Source organism: Polyergus mexicanus, unplaced genomic scaffold (assembly GCF_030449975.1).
Source record: "Polyergus mexicanus isolate NDT 795.1 unplaced genomic scaffold, iyPolMexi1.0 SCAF_20, whole genome shotgun sequence".
Classification (NCBI taxonomy): Eukaryota; Metazoa; Arthropoda; class Insecta; order Hymenoptera; family Formicidae; genus Polyergus; species Polyergus mexicanus.
The window spans coordinates 3511177-3527808 of NW_027223340.1; the positions used below are offsets into that span (position 1 = coordinate 3511177).

A 16632-nucleotide genomic window follows, 5' to 3' on the forward strand; every position below is an offset into this window, starting at 1 on the left:
AAGCAGTGGTATCAACGCAGAGTACTGTGGAGGATATCCCCGCAGGAAGGGATACCCCCATCCCCAGAAACAGAGGCCGCTAAACCACCGAGCGGCGAGAAGAGGAAGACGAGGAGATCCCCGGTGGTCGTATTGGATCGGCTGCCGAGGTACTTAGGAGATTCCGAGATCCGGCAACTCGACAGCCGATGAGTACCTCAAGTACGCCAACGAGATAGCCACTCCGGAGGATGACAGCGGGGAGAGTCGGGTTACTCAAAGGGGTTCCTCGCCGAGTACTACACCCGCAAGGGAAGGTGGATTCCCCCCGAAGAACGTGGGGCGAGTGCCGGGGGGTGCATCCGGGGGCTCCAGGGTGGGTACTCCCTCGAGGGCCGCGCGGAGGCAGGAGGCGGAAGCCCGGCGGGTGACCAGGAGGACCACCGAGGTGGAAAGGCTCAGGACGAGGACTCCATCGAGCTCGAGCCTGGACCTTGGCACGGACGTGAGGAGCCGCAGTGTCTCTCCGGTTCGGTCCGAGGACATGGAGTTGGCCGCCTTGGCCAGGAGGAAGAGAGGACGCCCACCGACGACGGGTGAATACGTCGGTAGGGCGGAGGCGATAGAGCGCCTCGCGGCGGCAAAGGAGCGGGAGCTGAGGGTTCTCGAGGAGGAGCGCTCCCTGCAGGTTGGGTTCGTTCCCCCGGAGACCCAAGGCACCCGCTCGCTGCCTTCGGAGCAAGCAGTGGTATCAACGCAGAGTACTCGCTGCCTTCGGAGCACGAGGTGGCCGAGCAGGCCCGGGACCTCACGGCGGCGGAGATCGAGAGGAGAGCGCGCGAGTCCCTTGGGGAGCTGGAGCGAATGGTGTCTGTCTCCAGTAACCTCAAGGGGACTTTTAAGCGCGGCATGCGCCTCACGGCGGTCAGGGTGAAGGCGTACTGCGCGGAGCTCCTTAGCCGGACCGGGACCGGCGAGGACTCGCAGGTGGGCCTCCTCCGTTCGGCCAACGAGTGGCTGAGGAGGAGATTGTCCGCCTGCGAGAGCGAGATCGCGGCGTTGAGGGAGGAGGTCGCGATTCTGAGGGGGGGCCAGGTGCCACGCCCTGAGGCAACCCCCCCGGACGGGAGGAGTCCCCCGTCGAAGGTCCTCAGGACCTTGCGGCCCTTGGGGGGCGACGACGGTGGGGGCGTCGGGGGGGGGCTCCCCGTTGGGGGGGGTCCCGAAAGGGGCCTTCGCGGCGGCGGGCTCCCCTCCCCCGGGGACCCCTACCCGAGGGGATAAGGAGGGCTCCGCGGAGTCAGTCCTGGGGGTTTCTGCGCGCGGTAAGGCCCGCAGGACCCTCGGGGACTCCCCGAGGGCCTCCATCCCTACTTCCCCCCGGTATGGCGGGGGGATGAGGATGGATATGGAGGAGGCGGGCACGGGGGGGCATTCGGGGCCCCTCTCGGTGGCCCAGGTGGAGGCCCTTCTGGCCTAAGACGCGTTGAGGAGCGCCTCATGTCCGCGCTCGGGCGGATCGGGGGCGGAGGAGGGACCGGCGGCAAGTCCGGGCGGGGCGGTGGGATGGAGGCTGCGGCCCGGCCCAGCGGCCGCAGAAGGCCAAGTTCCGGAAGGGGGGTGGGGGAGGGGCTCCGGCCCCCCCCGCTTACCCCGACCGGGCCCAGCAGCCCGAGAGGGGCGGATCCCGGAGGGGAGGTGGGAGGATGGCTGAGGCCTCTCCCGCTATTCCCGACCGGGCCCAGCAAGCGCCGCCTGCGGCGCCTCCTCCCGCGCAAGCGGGGAGGCGTGGGTGCGGGTGGTGCGGAGGAGGGGGGGCGGGCGTGGGACCCACAGGGGTTCCCCCTCGCCTCCGCCCCTCCCCCGGGGACCGGTGGGCCTCCCGGTGGAGGGAGGAGAGGTGCCGCCCCTGCGCGGACGGCGCAGATCGGGAGGGCGAAGGGACGGAGGCCCCGGCCTCCGGGGCCGGCAGCGGTTTTGCTGTCGGCGCCGGAGGGTGCGGGGCTTACCGTCGGGGCGGCGATGGCCAGGGCCCGGGAGTGCATCGACCTCTCGGGACTGGGCATCGCCGACACTCGCGTGAGGAGCGCCGCGAATGGGGGGACCCTCATCGAGGTTCCCAGACCGGCGAGGGTCCGAGAGGAGGACCCTGAACCCCCCACGTCCGACGAGCTCGCGGACAGGCTCGCGGAAAGCCTCAGGGGGGTCTTGGAGGGGACAGGGGTCCGGGTTGCCCGGCCCTCTAAGTTCGCGGAGATGCGACTTAGAGGGCTGGACAGCTCGGTTACCCTGGAGGAAGTTAGGCGGGCCCTCACGGCCCTCGGGGGACCGACGGGCGGGGGTCTTCGGATCGGAGAGATCCGGAGGCCCGCGTCCGGCCCGGGGACCGTGTGGGTTCGGGCACCCGTTGCCCTCGTAAGGAGGGTGGCGGCTGCCGGGAGGGTGCGCGTGGGGTGGGCATGGGCACAGGTGGAGGTGCTTCGCGCCCGCCCCCAGCGCTGCTACCGCTGCCTGGCGATCGGCCACGTCAGGCAGCACTGCACGGAGGGTCGGGATCGGTCCGGGTTGTGCTACAGGTGTGGCACACCCGGACACCCCGCATCGAGGTGTCCGGCGAAGGTCCCCAGTTGTCCCGTTTGTGCGGACCTGGGGAGGCCGTCAGATCATTGCGTGGGGGCAAAGGGTTGTGCCCCTCCCCGCGCCGCGAGGGAAAGGAGGGGGGGGGCCCGGTGCGTCGCAAGGGGCCCTGGGCCAGCCGCAGGAGACTGACCCATCCGCCGCGACGGAGGCGGCGGATCCCCATCCGACTACGGGGGATGGCACCATGGGGGGCGGAGGGACGGAGGATATGGAGGTGGAAGGTTTTCTTCCTCCTAGTCCTCCTCCCCCTCCAGCAGGGTGCCGTAGGGAGGATGTCCCCATATAAGAATGGGGACTCTGGGGAGGAAATATTTCCTCCCCAGCATGACGGTTGTCATCCGTGACTACTGGCAGGGGGCCTCTCTGAAGTAGTGCAGATGCCAGTTTCCGGGGAGGTCCCCGATAAAGCCAGGGATGGACAACCCGGAGGGGGTTTAGTGGGTAGTCCCTCGACCGTCAGGTCGGGGGAAGTCCCACATAACCCCGCCTCGATTCCCCATCGGGGCGGGGTATGCGTAAAAGCATTTCCCCCTTCGTAACAAAAAAAAAAAAAAGGTACAAGCAATACATAACGATGGATTCTCGCGTCTTAGCAACCACATATCAATACCGCTCATATAGGCCATCTTTTCTCACCGCGCGGTAATACTCGCGTGGATAGACTGATTTTTTAAAATTAATTTCTCATTAATTTCTCATTAATTTCTCGTTTAATCCGCTCTACCTGTACATTACTGGTAGGGCGACTATTATCAAATATCCTGTATATATGTATACATATATATGTATATACAGAGTGTCCGACAAGTAAGTGATCAAACGAAAGGTGGAAATAGAATGGATCAAATTGTAAGAAAAAGTCCTGCACCATTTTTTCTATAACGCTTAAGGGAATGTACAGGTCGTTTGTTTTACCGACAAAATACAAATATTAGTTAAAATACAAAATATTTTTATTGATTATAGATATCAACAAATCCTTTCCATGATTAAAATATATATAATAACGAAGAAGCAGTGGTATCAACGCAGAGTACTTATGAAAAAAAAATTACAGTTTTGTTATCGGCTTCTGCCGTCAACATTTACTTAATATAAAAAATTTGTAATCTGCATGTGCCTAATCAGTAAACACCGCACTTGGCATTTCATTAAAAAGTATAAGTGAACTTAGAGAAATAAGTTTAGAAGCTTTATAAAAAAGATTTTACGATGCAAAACTTTCATGCATATGTGTATGTGCGAGATGGAGGCTCAAGAGTAACTTCTTCTTCTTCTTCTTCTTCTTCTTCTTGTGAATGGCACCGGGCCTGAGATACACAGGCCCACACGGCCAAGTCGATGAATATAAATAGTGCTAATGTTGTAGATATCAAGTTGTGGGTTAGTATCAAAAATTTTATTTAGATGCGAGTTACTCATAGGATACTACAGAAAGAATTCCTCTTTAGAAGAGGAGAATAGAATTCAAAAATAAGGTCCAAAGGACACACGCATTACGTGAACACGTCCGTACTCGACCAAGGCCGCAACGGAAGTTGGCTCAAGAGTAAAACAGAGCAGCAGATTAGTTGCGTGATATCGATAGGCAGAGTTGCAATCTTACATGACAAGGACAGACATAATCGTACTATCTTTGTTTCTTTCATCTGTGTGAGTGTAATATACATATACGCATTAACATTATTGCAGTATCTTTTCTCTTTCGATTATACGCTCTTTCTAATCGCTCGCTCGCTATGTACTACATATCGCTTAGCTTCATGCTCCTCGCATATTCACTTACGCGTCCACTCGCGCTTCTCTCTCTCTCTCTGTCTCCCTCCCCCCCCTCCCCCCCCCCCCCTCTCTCTCTCTCTCTCTGCTCGTTCATTATTGTATTCTTTTATTCCCATTATTATATTCTTTTATTTCCTCAACTATGCTATTTCTTTTTAATTATTGCTATTTCTTTTATTCTTTCTATTCTCGTATCCCTACATAAAAATAAATAAATATATTTATTTATTTTTATTTTACACAGCATAAATGAGATATATTGTACAATACAAATTATTTTCTTTTTTTATTTTATTATAGTTAATACAATACATAATTACCTTCCACTATTGTTAAATACAATACATACACATACAAAAAAAACACGCACACATACATAATACTTTTTTTATTTATAAAATATACAATATCTTATTTATGCTTTATAAAATAAAGATGAATAAATTAATTTATTATCCTGTAGGAAAACAAGAATAGAAAGAATAAAAGTTGAACAAATAAAAGATTATAATAATGGGAATGAAAGAATACAATAAAGAATAAGTAGAGAAAGAGAGAGACAGAGAAGGAATGAGAAGCAAGCGAGATAGCTAATATTAAAGACTACCGAAGTCTCGCTCGCGAGGCTCGCTTTTTCTATAGTCTCTCGCGTTACATATACTGTAAAATTTTTGTTTTTTGCGCTTATTTAAAATAATTACAATGAATTAATGATATTTCACCGATTAAAATGATACCAAACACGAAATCGGATAATTTTTAATCAATTATGTAATTAAAATTATAATTACTTATTTCATTAAAAATAATCCGTTTTATGTCATATTTAATGTCATTTTAATCACAAAAATGTAATTAATCCATTACAATTATTTTCAGATATGTAAAATGCGAAATATATAACTTTTAGTTTCTATAATAAGGTGACATATACACGTCAAAGATTACAGATAAAGAGAGCCTTTTTTTTTTGTGACGGAGGGGAAATGCTTTTACGCATACCCCGCTTCGATGGGGTTCGAGGCGGGGTTATGTGGGACTCACCCCGGCCTAAACAAACGGCCGGGGAATACCCACTAAAACCCCTCCGGGTGGTCTTCTCGGGCGTTTTTGGGGGCCTCCCTGGAAACTGGCATATGCACTACTTCAGGGAGGCCCCCCGCCCACAAGCCTAGCCCCCTGGGGGAGTAGTTTAGCTCTCCCCCAGTGCCCACATTAAGACGTGGGCATCGGCTTCCCTAATTAGGCGAGAGGGGGACCACCGCCCCTCTCGCCTCCCTCCCAGTGTTAGTCCCGGCGGGGGCGTGGTCGGGCCCAGGTACCCCACCTGGGCTCCGACCACCGGGCCCGACCTCGGGAGAGACGTCCGCGACGAGTCAGCGGACGTCCCCCGAGTTCGTCGGGGCCCTGCGCTGGCGCAGGAGGTCTTCGATGGGGCCGGAACCGATCGTGGCCCGGCCCCCCCTCCCGCCCCCCCCCCTGTCTGGGGCGGGTTTCCGGGACCGCCATGGGCCAATGTGGCCCCGGCCCCCGTCGACCCACCCCGGGAGGTCCGTGGGGCGCGGCGATGACGTGCCGCACCCCTCTGACCAGGGGGTGCGGGGGGCCCGCGGGTCCTGCCCGTAGTGGGCCCTCCCCGCGTCCCCCCCCAGATCCCCCAGCTGCCCCTCCTCGGTCGCGAGCTCCCCGGCGTCCTCCTGGGAGCCGCTCCCGCTCTCGTTCGGCCTCCTCCTTCTGCAGCATTACTGCCTCGCAGAAGGAGAAGACCGCCCTCCAGGACTCCTCGCTCTCGAGCATAACACCCACGATGCTCGAGAGCGAGAAGTCATTATCCCCCCCTATTATTTGGACGAGGGCACGGCGCTCTTCCGCCCACGCTGGGCACACCTCCAGCGTGTGCTGCGCCGTGTCCTCGTCCGCGTCGCAATGGTGGCAGCGCGCGCTGTCCTCCTTCCCGATGCGACACAGGTATGCGCCAAAACATCCATGGCCTGTAAATACCTGTGTCGCACGGTATGACATCTCGCCATCCGCCCTCGTGACCCACTTGATCAAGTGAGGGCGGGTGGCCTCGACGACGCGCCTCCCCGTGTTGTCACGGGGGTCGGAGAGGTGCTCGTCCCACTTCTCCAGAGCGCGTCGCCTAGCCTGAAGCCTCACGGCGGCCTTGACCTTTGCGGTCAAAGTCACGCCTAGCCCGCCGAGCTCCCGCGTACGCCTGTACACAAAAGCGTACATATCGGCGTAGAGCTCGACGGGCGGCGTCCCTGCCAATAATGTGGCCGCCGTGTGCGACACCGTCCTATATCCGCGGACCACCCTGATGGCCACCCTCCGAAATACACGGCGCAGCAGCATCTTGCTGCGCCTATTGGCCATCAGGGCGTCCGCCCACACTGGTGACCCATAAAGGGCCACCGCCCGGACGGTGTTCGCATAGAGGCGACGCACTCGGCCATCCGGGCCCCCGAGATTGGGCAGGAGTCGGCTCAGGCTAAGTGCCACCGACTCCGCCCTGGGGGCCAAGCGCCTAAAGTGCTCGCCAAAGCTCCAGGCCGCGTCCAGGTAGAGACCAAGGTACTTCAAATGGTCTCCCACCCGGACGGAGATGTCATCCACCGTGACATAGGCCTCGGGGGGAGAAGTCCTACGCTTCCCCCTATGCATGAATAGCGCTTCGGTTTTGTGAGGCGCTACCTGCAGGCCCATGCCACGGATAGCGCGGACAGCGCACGCTACCCCTAAGTTGGCGGTGTATACCGCATCCAAAAGAGAGCCTGGCGAGCGAGACTTCGGAACTTTTTGATGTTTATCATCTCGCTTGCTCCTTCATTCTTTCTTGGTCTCGCTTTTCTGGATTCTTCAGCATCGGGGATCTTTCCTTATGTACAAAATATAAATCTTTTATAAAATAAAAATAGAAACTTACATTTTGGATGTTATTAGTATGAATATAATTATAATTAATGAGATTCTTGCGATAAAAATGACATTAAATACGACATAAATCGTATAATTTTTAATAAAATAAATATAATCATAATTTCATAATACATAATTGATTAAAAATAATCCAATTTATGTCATGTTTGGTATCATTTTAATCGCAAGAATCTCATTAACCCATTATGACGTACTTAAAAAAATTAATTATTTATCATAATTAATAACTATTTCTAATTATAATAAATAATTATTATTTTAAAAAGCATGTATTATATGTTATTACGTTTTCGAAATTATTGCATTCACGATGCGAAAGTTTCAGTCAATCGCACGATCGTAAAAATAATATAATTAATAAATTACACTTGGCAAAATTTATTTTTATTCTGCTCAAATCAGATGTTCTAATATTAAAATGTATTGGTCGTATGTATTGTATGTATTAAGAGGATGCCGAACTGTCCTGTTTTACCGGCCATAATAATCATATTTTGTACACCGAAATTTTTTTATTGGTTACATGAAATGAGAAATCCTTTTCCACGATTAAAGTATATACATCAACAAAATGGGAACCTTGCGCTTTTATGTTAAAAAAAAAGAAAAGCTAAAAAATCACAGTTTTTTTATCGGCTTCTTGCGTCAGGTCGTAACAATATTTGCTTAATATAAAAGTTGTGCAGTTTGTACGTACAAAATAAGACAAACCAAGATCTTTTTTACTAAGCTTCTAAATACACTTTTAAACATTCACTTATATTCTTTCATGGATTTCCGAGTGGGAAATCCATGAAAGAATATAAGTGAATGTTTAAAAGTGTATTTAGAAGCTTACTAAAAAAGATCTTGGTTTATAAAACTTTCGTGCATATGTATGTGTGCGAGATCGAGGCTCAAGAATAAAACAGAGCAGTAGATTAGTTGCGTGATGTTGCAATAGACGGAGCTGCAATTTTACATGACAAGGACAGACATAATAGTACTATCTTTGTCTCTTTCATGCGTGTGAGAGTAATATACATGTACGCACTAACATTATTGCAGCATCTTTTCTCTCTGATCATACGCTGTCTCTTTCTAATCGCTCGCTCGCTATGTACTACGTATCGCTTAGCTTCATGCTCCTCGCATATTCACTTACGCGTTCATTCGCACTTCCCTCTCTCTCTCTCTCTCTCTCTCTCTCTCTCTCTCTCTCTCTCTCTCTCTCTCTCTTTCTGCTTGTTCATTATTGTATTCTTTTATTCCCATTATGATATTCTTTTATTTGCTCAACTTTTATTCTTTCTATTCTCGTCTCCCTACATGAAAATAAATAAATTTATTTATTTATTTTAATTTTATAAAGCATAAATGAGATACACAACAATAAGTTATTTTCTTTTTCTATTTAACTATAATTAAATACAACACATGTACATACAAAAATACACATAGTTAAATACTTTTTCTATTTATAAGATACACAATATCTCATTTATACTCTATAAAATAAAGATGAACAAATTAAAGATTAAATTAATATTTATTATCGAGTAGGAAGACGAGAATAAAAGTCGAATAACTAAGAGAATGTAATAATGCAAAAGAAAAAATACAATAAAGAACGAGCAGAGAAAGAGAGAAGGAGAGAGAGAGAGAGAGAGAGAGAGAGAGAGAGAGAGAGAGCAGCGTGAATGAACGTATAAACGAATGTGCGAGGAGCATGATATATATATATATATATATATATATATATATATATATATATACATATATACTACATAGACACTAAATATGACATAAAGCGGATTATTTTTAATGAAATAAGTAATCATAATACTGTTATGCCTCCCTGGAGAGGCACGGTAATTGGGATCGTTTGCCGGGAGGAATTTGGGAATTCGGGCTTCGCCTGAGTAGCTCACGGAGGTTATTGATGATAGAGATAGACACTTTTGTAATTGAAATAACTATATATATCTGCTTTATTCGTAAATTGGCTTACAATTAATTACACAGTCCCGCACATTAACTCGCGTCGCGTATCGCGGTAGCGGATATCTTAACGGGCGCGTGTCTAGAGTCGAGTTTCGGTCTCGAGACTCGCCTCTCGCTTCTTCGTGTATATTTCTGCCGACTGCGTGGCTATTCAATATTATAATAATTATTGACACTCGCTTTGACACTCGCGGCGGTTAGCGATATTACTCGCATAAAGGAATAAAGATTGCGCGCGTTATGTAAATTATTGATCTAGACTGCCCGCGTAATATTAATGGTAAAGACTGCCCGCCGTTCGTTAGCGGTGGGTCTTTTTATTAACTCCCCTTGGCTTCTCGGGAGGGGGCCGTTTAGCGACAAGGCTGTGTGTCGTGTCGCTTGATTTTGGCAATATCCGGATGCAAGCTAAGAAGTTCTAAGTAGGATTTCTTTGCTTGCACTTTCGCAATTTCTTTATTCTTTTTTATTTCGCTTTTAAGTAGGACTTCTACGTTGCATTTTCGTAATGTCCTTCTTCCGCTTGCCTTGATTTCCGCGTTTTCGCAATGAAATGATTGCACGGTCGCTCGGGCTTCGCGCGTGACTCGCGTTGTCAGCGCTTTGTTCGGTCAACGCTCGTAACGTGATCTGTATTCGCGTTACACGTTGAGCAATCATATAAAATAATATGTATTTAGAATAATACATTTAATAATTCGTGTATAGCCTGTTCGGGCTATAACATCCCTCCCCCGTAAGAAAAAGAAAAACGGAGGTGTGAAAGTGACGTTTTTCGCAAAACAAAATTTCTTCTTATTCTAATGTACAATATTTTCCCCGTATATAATATGAATATTATCATTTCTTATTCTAAAATCGTGTGCTTAAACTATGTTTTAGTATGGGTCTTGGGAATCCGTATGATATACATGCTTCGTTTTCTTCGTATATCCTGACTGACGGTCGTTTCGTATATTTCTTTTTATTTTTTATAATTGTATAAATTATTAATATTATTATAATTACTGTGGTTATTCCGCTTGTCGCCATAGGATATACGAATTATTTTTGTGTGAAGAATTTGTCGTTATTGTCTTGCAAATCGTTGTTCATCTCTTTTAATTTATTTTTTAATTCTGTTAATTCTGAATGTTGTACGATATTCTGTTGTTTCGTGTCTAGTATGTCTGTATTGTCTCGTATAAATGTAATATTAATTTCCGGTAAATACGTTTCTATTTCGCTACCTTGTATGACTTCTTTTGGTTGGATCGTCATTTCTGTTGTTATTAATTTACATTTATTTTGAAGAGTAATTTGCCCTGTTCCTTTAATTACTTTTCTAATCTCGTTATATTTTTCGCATTGAATTATTATTGATTGTTTGCGTACAGTTGAATATAGCCAAGTAAGTGGCTGTTGCAACGGTATCCATATCGTTTCTGTCGCAATTACATGTTTACTTTTGCAAGCCTCGTTCTGATTTTGTGGTTGCAAGTACATTTGTATTTCGCACGGTGCGTTTGGATTAATACGGTGTATTGATTGTGTTTTCTCGGACATGTATCTGGAATTTATTTGGATACACTTTTTTAAGTCGTCCTCTGTTATTATGATATACGTTAATCCTTCTCTATTAACTACGATTATTTCGTGGTTTATTTCCGCATGCGTAAATATATTTTTATGATCGTAAGTAGGTAATGGGGTTACCTTCATTATATCGTGTACTGGTTGTGAGATTAGTGGGAATCGCAATACAGTAAATATGATTGATCCTTCACGGTATGCAGTTATTTTAATATATTCTTCTAGTGCTAACCATTCATCGTTTCGGATTTCGAAACCAAAATATAAACCGTGAGGTAATTGGATAGTTGCTTCTTTTAAATGTGTTATAATGTCGCTAATAGGTGTTAGTCAGGGTTGGGAAAGTTACTTTATAAAAGTAACTCGTTACCGTTACTGTTATTTTTTCTAAAAAGTAACTCGTTACCGTTACTCGTTACTAATTTTAAAAAGTGACTCGTTACCGTTACAGTTACTAAAAAGTAACGAGTCGTTACAATTTCCGTTACTTTTTTACAATACAAACTAATAAATTATTTTGCATAAGAAAAACTTTTAAAAAATTGTAAGCAAGATTTCATTCAAGGTTTATTACAAAATAAATGATTAAATTTTATCGAAATTCTTTATTAATTTTTAATAAAATTTGTTGCTCCATAGTATCATCATTTAAATGCCCTCTTTGTGGTGTTAATACAGAGCCACCGATGCTAAACATTCTTTCTACAGATGCACTGCTTGGTAGAGCTGTATTATATTTAATAAAAAGTTTTTTAAGTTTTGGATAGTCGTTTAACATTTCTATATTACAATTATTTGATTTTAAAAACCGTTGCAATTCTTCTTGTTCAGATTCATTTTGCACCGTTTTTTGCTCAAAAATGAAAAAATCATCGTGATCGTCAGATTTTCCAGCTTTTGAAGAATTTTCAGTTGATCGGATTCCCAATAAATCCTCCAAGTAATTTTCAGCACGTTTTCTTTTTTCTCCGGTTAACCAGTTTAACTTAAATTTTGGATGTAAACATGCTGCTATTATTAATTCTTTTGTTTCAAATATTGTAAGAAATCTAAAATCAAATATAGTAAATTAAGCGACATTGTTTGTTTTATTGAAATTAATACTTTTGAATCAATAGTTTAAAATAAAATAATATTTTTCAATTAAATCCTTATTTAAAATTAAATAACATATGTATTAATCAAATTAATAAGTTACCTTTTATTTAAACCTTGCTGAATAGCTTCAACTAATGAATGCCAATCTATAAGGTCAGATTTATTGAGATTTTCTAATTTTCGTTGCAAGGTACTTAGAACTGGTAGTAAATGAGAGCTCTGCTTTTCCGAAAAGATAAAGCTCTCATTGGATATCGCGCGTCGCGTCATCGCACTGGTCTGCAAGAGCCATAAGTTGATCAATCACATTCAAGCATTTTTACAACATAATAAGAATGCTAATTGGTCGATTTGTTTACGGCTTTACGGTTAAGATAAAAATTTTATCACGCACAATAGCAAGAATAATATCTTAAATAAATCAAAAAATTTGAAAAAAGTAACGATAAAAGTAACTGTTAAATTCGTTACTCGTTACCGAAAAATGTAACGAAGTTACTTTTTCCGTTACAAATAAAATTTGTAACGCCATTACCGTTACAGTTACCGAAAAAAAGTAACTGTAACGGTAACGGCGTTACAAGTAACGCGTTACTTCCCAACCCTGGTGTTAGTACGGGATGCATTGTGCCCTTGCGTACATATGTAAGATATTCTATTACGTCTTCCGCGTCTCGAATTAAATCTGTTATCATCGCGATGATTACCGTAAAATGTTCGGTTATTTCTTCGCGAGTACTGTATTCTCGAACATAATGATTTAATAATTTACCGTTATGGTCTAATATATTTTCTAGTTTATCTAGATGTACTATTGTACTGTTTAAAATTTTTATTTGATTTTTCGCGATATGTTGAATGGTTTGCTGATTATTTTGTAGGAGATTTAATTGTTCATTTATTAACTCTCTATCTTTCGCGTCCATTGTACCGAACAATGTTTTCGCTATTTCGCCTATTCCGTCGATGAGACCTCTACGTCCGTTCGTCCGTGTCTTATATAGTGTATTTATTAGTCATCAATTTTGTTAACTGTTTCGACTTGTTTTTTATGATTTCCTTTAAATTGTCGCAAGTACGTTTATGGTGGAATTCCGATTTTATTTGTTCGCACATCTCGTGGTTTGTTGGATGTATTGGTTTATTTGCCATACTTTGTCGTTTAGCGTCGTTATATCTAATTTAATAACTAATTTCCACGTTTTTGTGGCTTGTTGCAATTGTCCGATTTTTTCGAAATATATGCCGGGGTTGTGTAGGAATTCTTGAATTTTGTAAGGTGAATCCGTTTCATGTTGCCCCGTGCGACTCTCGGCCTGTCGGCTGTTCCAGCTGACGAGTATCCTGTAATTTTATATTAAATGTTTCATATACCCGTCTTATCGGCTTTTATTTTATGAGTTTAAGCTTTCTTCTTGCTAGCTTTTAGCGTCGCATGGTTTTTTTATTCAGTCGCGTTTTACTGACAAGTAACACTACCCAACTGATACTCACCGATTTGAATGAAACTTAACATACTTATTAAACACCGAAAAACATTAAATACGTGTTTTTTTGTTTTGGCTAAACACGATTTTTAGGGGTAGAAAGCACCCCTCAACCCTTGGAGGTGGAAACAATTATGGCTAATTATTTCTGAAACGATATATTTTCTGAAAAAAGTGCTTAGGACCAAAGTTGTAGAATTTAAAGTGATGCACTTGATGGCAACCTTGAAGTCGACCTTGAGGTCGATTTTCAAGGTCAATTAAATTTGGAAATAATTAGCCGTTGCCGGACTTTGACCACATCCTGTATCTATAATCAGTAATTTTATGCGTTGACACTAAATCTGTCTTCAGAATTGATTTGTTGCGTTATTTTCCTAAAAAAAGAAAAAAACCTGACGTAATGGGAAAATAGGCGCAAATTTATAGAAAAAATAAGAAGCAGAAAAAAGTTTTGTAAGTAACTTCAGAATAGAAGTAAAGATAAGAAAACATAAAATGTCACTCTAATTATAAGTTAAACATTACCTTCATGCTATATTAGAAACTTAAAAATTTTTTTAAATTTTTATTGCTACTCTCGAATTATCCACAATATCTTTTATTCTTTATTTTGTATTAGGATTTCATTCGGACATATGATCAATTATTATTTTCCCGGCTGTCGTTGAGCAAGCATTTTCCAAAATTACTTCTTGATCAGTTATTTGCTATGAGCTATTTTGCTCGTGAATTTCGTTCGAATATACCTTCAATTATCATTTTCACATCTGTACTTGGGCGAGTGTTCATTGTTTATAGTTTTACGTCAATTGTTCTTACGGCTGCTGTTTCTCGTGAATGTTTTCAAAATTCTTTCGGAAAGTATTTACTGCAAGTACTTTTCCATCATTTGTTCCCACGACTATTTTTTGTGTTAATTTCATTTAGGCTTACAATCATAAACTCTGCTTTCTATGAATTTACTTTGAATCTCTGTTATAATATTATTAAAACATTGTTAATCTGTAAAATTTCATAATGTCATTAAACCTAAAAAATATTTTAAAGTTATTATGCCTCACTTTCGAGGGCCCAGTGTACAATATAGAATCTAGAATAACAGATGAAGAAAGATCATTCGCTTCTCAACTTGCAGATTTGATAAAAGACGCTATCAATTTTGATATATTTAAAGAGACTTATGATACTTTGAACTGTACTGATGCTAGTGTGATTCCTGATGCTGTTTTAGTTGAAGACAATCCAGAAGATGTTTCGGAAGTTATGCAAGACGATACAAAATTCAGAGAAATTGTAGACATTGATTATAAGAAGAGAGTAATTGAATTTTGGCGATCTGGACAAAAGAAAAGAAGGAATATAGAATCAGTTAAAAACCAATTTAAGAAAGTTATAAATGTAACACAATTGTACCGATGGGAAGCACAAGTTGCTGAGGGTGAGTCAAGGACTGATAAATTGTTATATATCTCTCAATACGTTCTAGAACAATTTAACAGTGCATCTGATCGAAATCTATCCATTCACGATTTAGATCTAAAGAGATGGGCCTTGAAAGCAAGAGAGGTAGTTCATTTGCCTTCTCAATTATTTACGGCTTCATCAAAATGGATATACAACTTTAAAATACAACATGGTATTGTTTCAAGAAAAATAAATAAATTCGTGACACAAGCGCATATTTTAAATAAAGCAGAACTATTGGAACAATCTTCCAATTATGTGAGTCAAGTTAAACTAGAGATAGACTTGCTAGGAACAGCAAATGTTTACAATTCAGATCAATCAGGGTTCAATTTGGAAACACATGCTGGTCGTACATTAGCCTCAAAGGGTTCTTTGAAAGTGGAGTGTCTTGCTCAATCTTTGAATTCCTTGACTCACAGTTACACAATACAACCTTTAATATCTGCCAATGGTATCTTGAAATCCCCTTTATTAATAGTTCTGCAAGAAACAAGTGGCCGTTTCGGACCGATAATACAGAAGTTAATATACAAAGCAGATAATATCCTCGTTTTTGCCACAAAATCTGGCAAATTGACATCCGACATTATTATTAAATGGTTTGAAGATGTCTTCTTGCCTAATGCTGGCAAGAAGTCTATTTTGTGTTTGGACTCTTGGTCAGGACAAACAGAAAAGAAATTTGAAAATATAGACAAGGGTAATAACGAAGTAAAAATCCTTACAATTCCTGCAGGAACAACTGGCTTCACTCAACCATTGGATGTCTACGTATTCAGACCGTGGAAAAACTTCCTGAAACAATTTTCGGACTTAATTCTCTTATACAACTATGAATATTAACCTACATTTGAGGAATAACATTCTCAAAGTTCAATCATTAATCCACAATCAATTCTCATCACCCCGATTCCAAAACATGATTAAATATGCCTGGTGGAAAAGTGGATATATTGAAGAAAAACCAGATAGATGTGAAACGCCTGTTGATTTCTGTTGAAAGAATTGCGGTACAGTCTGCAAAATCTGCAATGACATTGCAGTAATAAAATGTGCGTGGTGTACTAACTCTCTGTGTATGGAGCATTTTTTGCGATAGAAGATAAAGCTATTCGTCATTATTGCCATGAATATAAAGAATAATGCCAATTATCATGGAATTTATACTCATAGACTATGAAAAGAAATCATGAAATCTTGCCTTCACTGGCTGGATCTCGACCATATCTTGCCTTTACTGGCTGGATTTCGCTCACATCTTGCCTTCACTGGCTGGATCTCGATCACATCTTGCCTTATTTGAATGAATAATTAACTTTTAATTCCTTTATTGATCGAATCATTGACTGATCTTGCCTTAATTGGTTGGATCAATGAACAATTTTAAATTACAGAGGTTTGTTTTATTTACAAATCACCAACGTTCTGAATGTAAAATTTTACGCTCTATCGATTCTCGGGATGAAAAGTAAACTACTCCCTTTGAAAAACATGAAATGATTTTCAAATGACCTTGAAAATCGACCTCAAGGTCGACTTCATGGTCGCTATCAACTGCATCACTTTGAACTCTACATCTTTGGTCCTAAGCACTTTTTTCAGAAAATGTATCGTTTCAGAAATAATTAGCCATAACTGTTTCCACCACCAGGGGTTGAGGGGTGCTTTCTACCCCTAAAAA

General features: G+C 43.2%; 1 pseudogene; it reads left to right on the top strand.

Moving 5' to 3' along the window:
* Window positions 1-14501: 14501 nt before the first annotated feature.
* LOC138941800 (uncharacterized) lies at window positions 14502-15951 on the top strand (annotated as a pseudogene).
* Window positions 15952-16632: the final 681 nt, after the last annotated feature.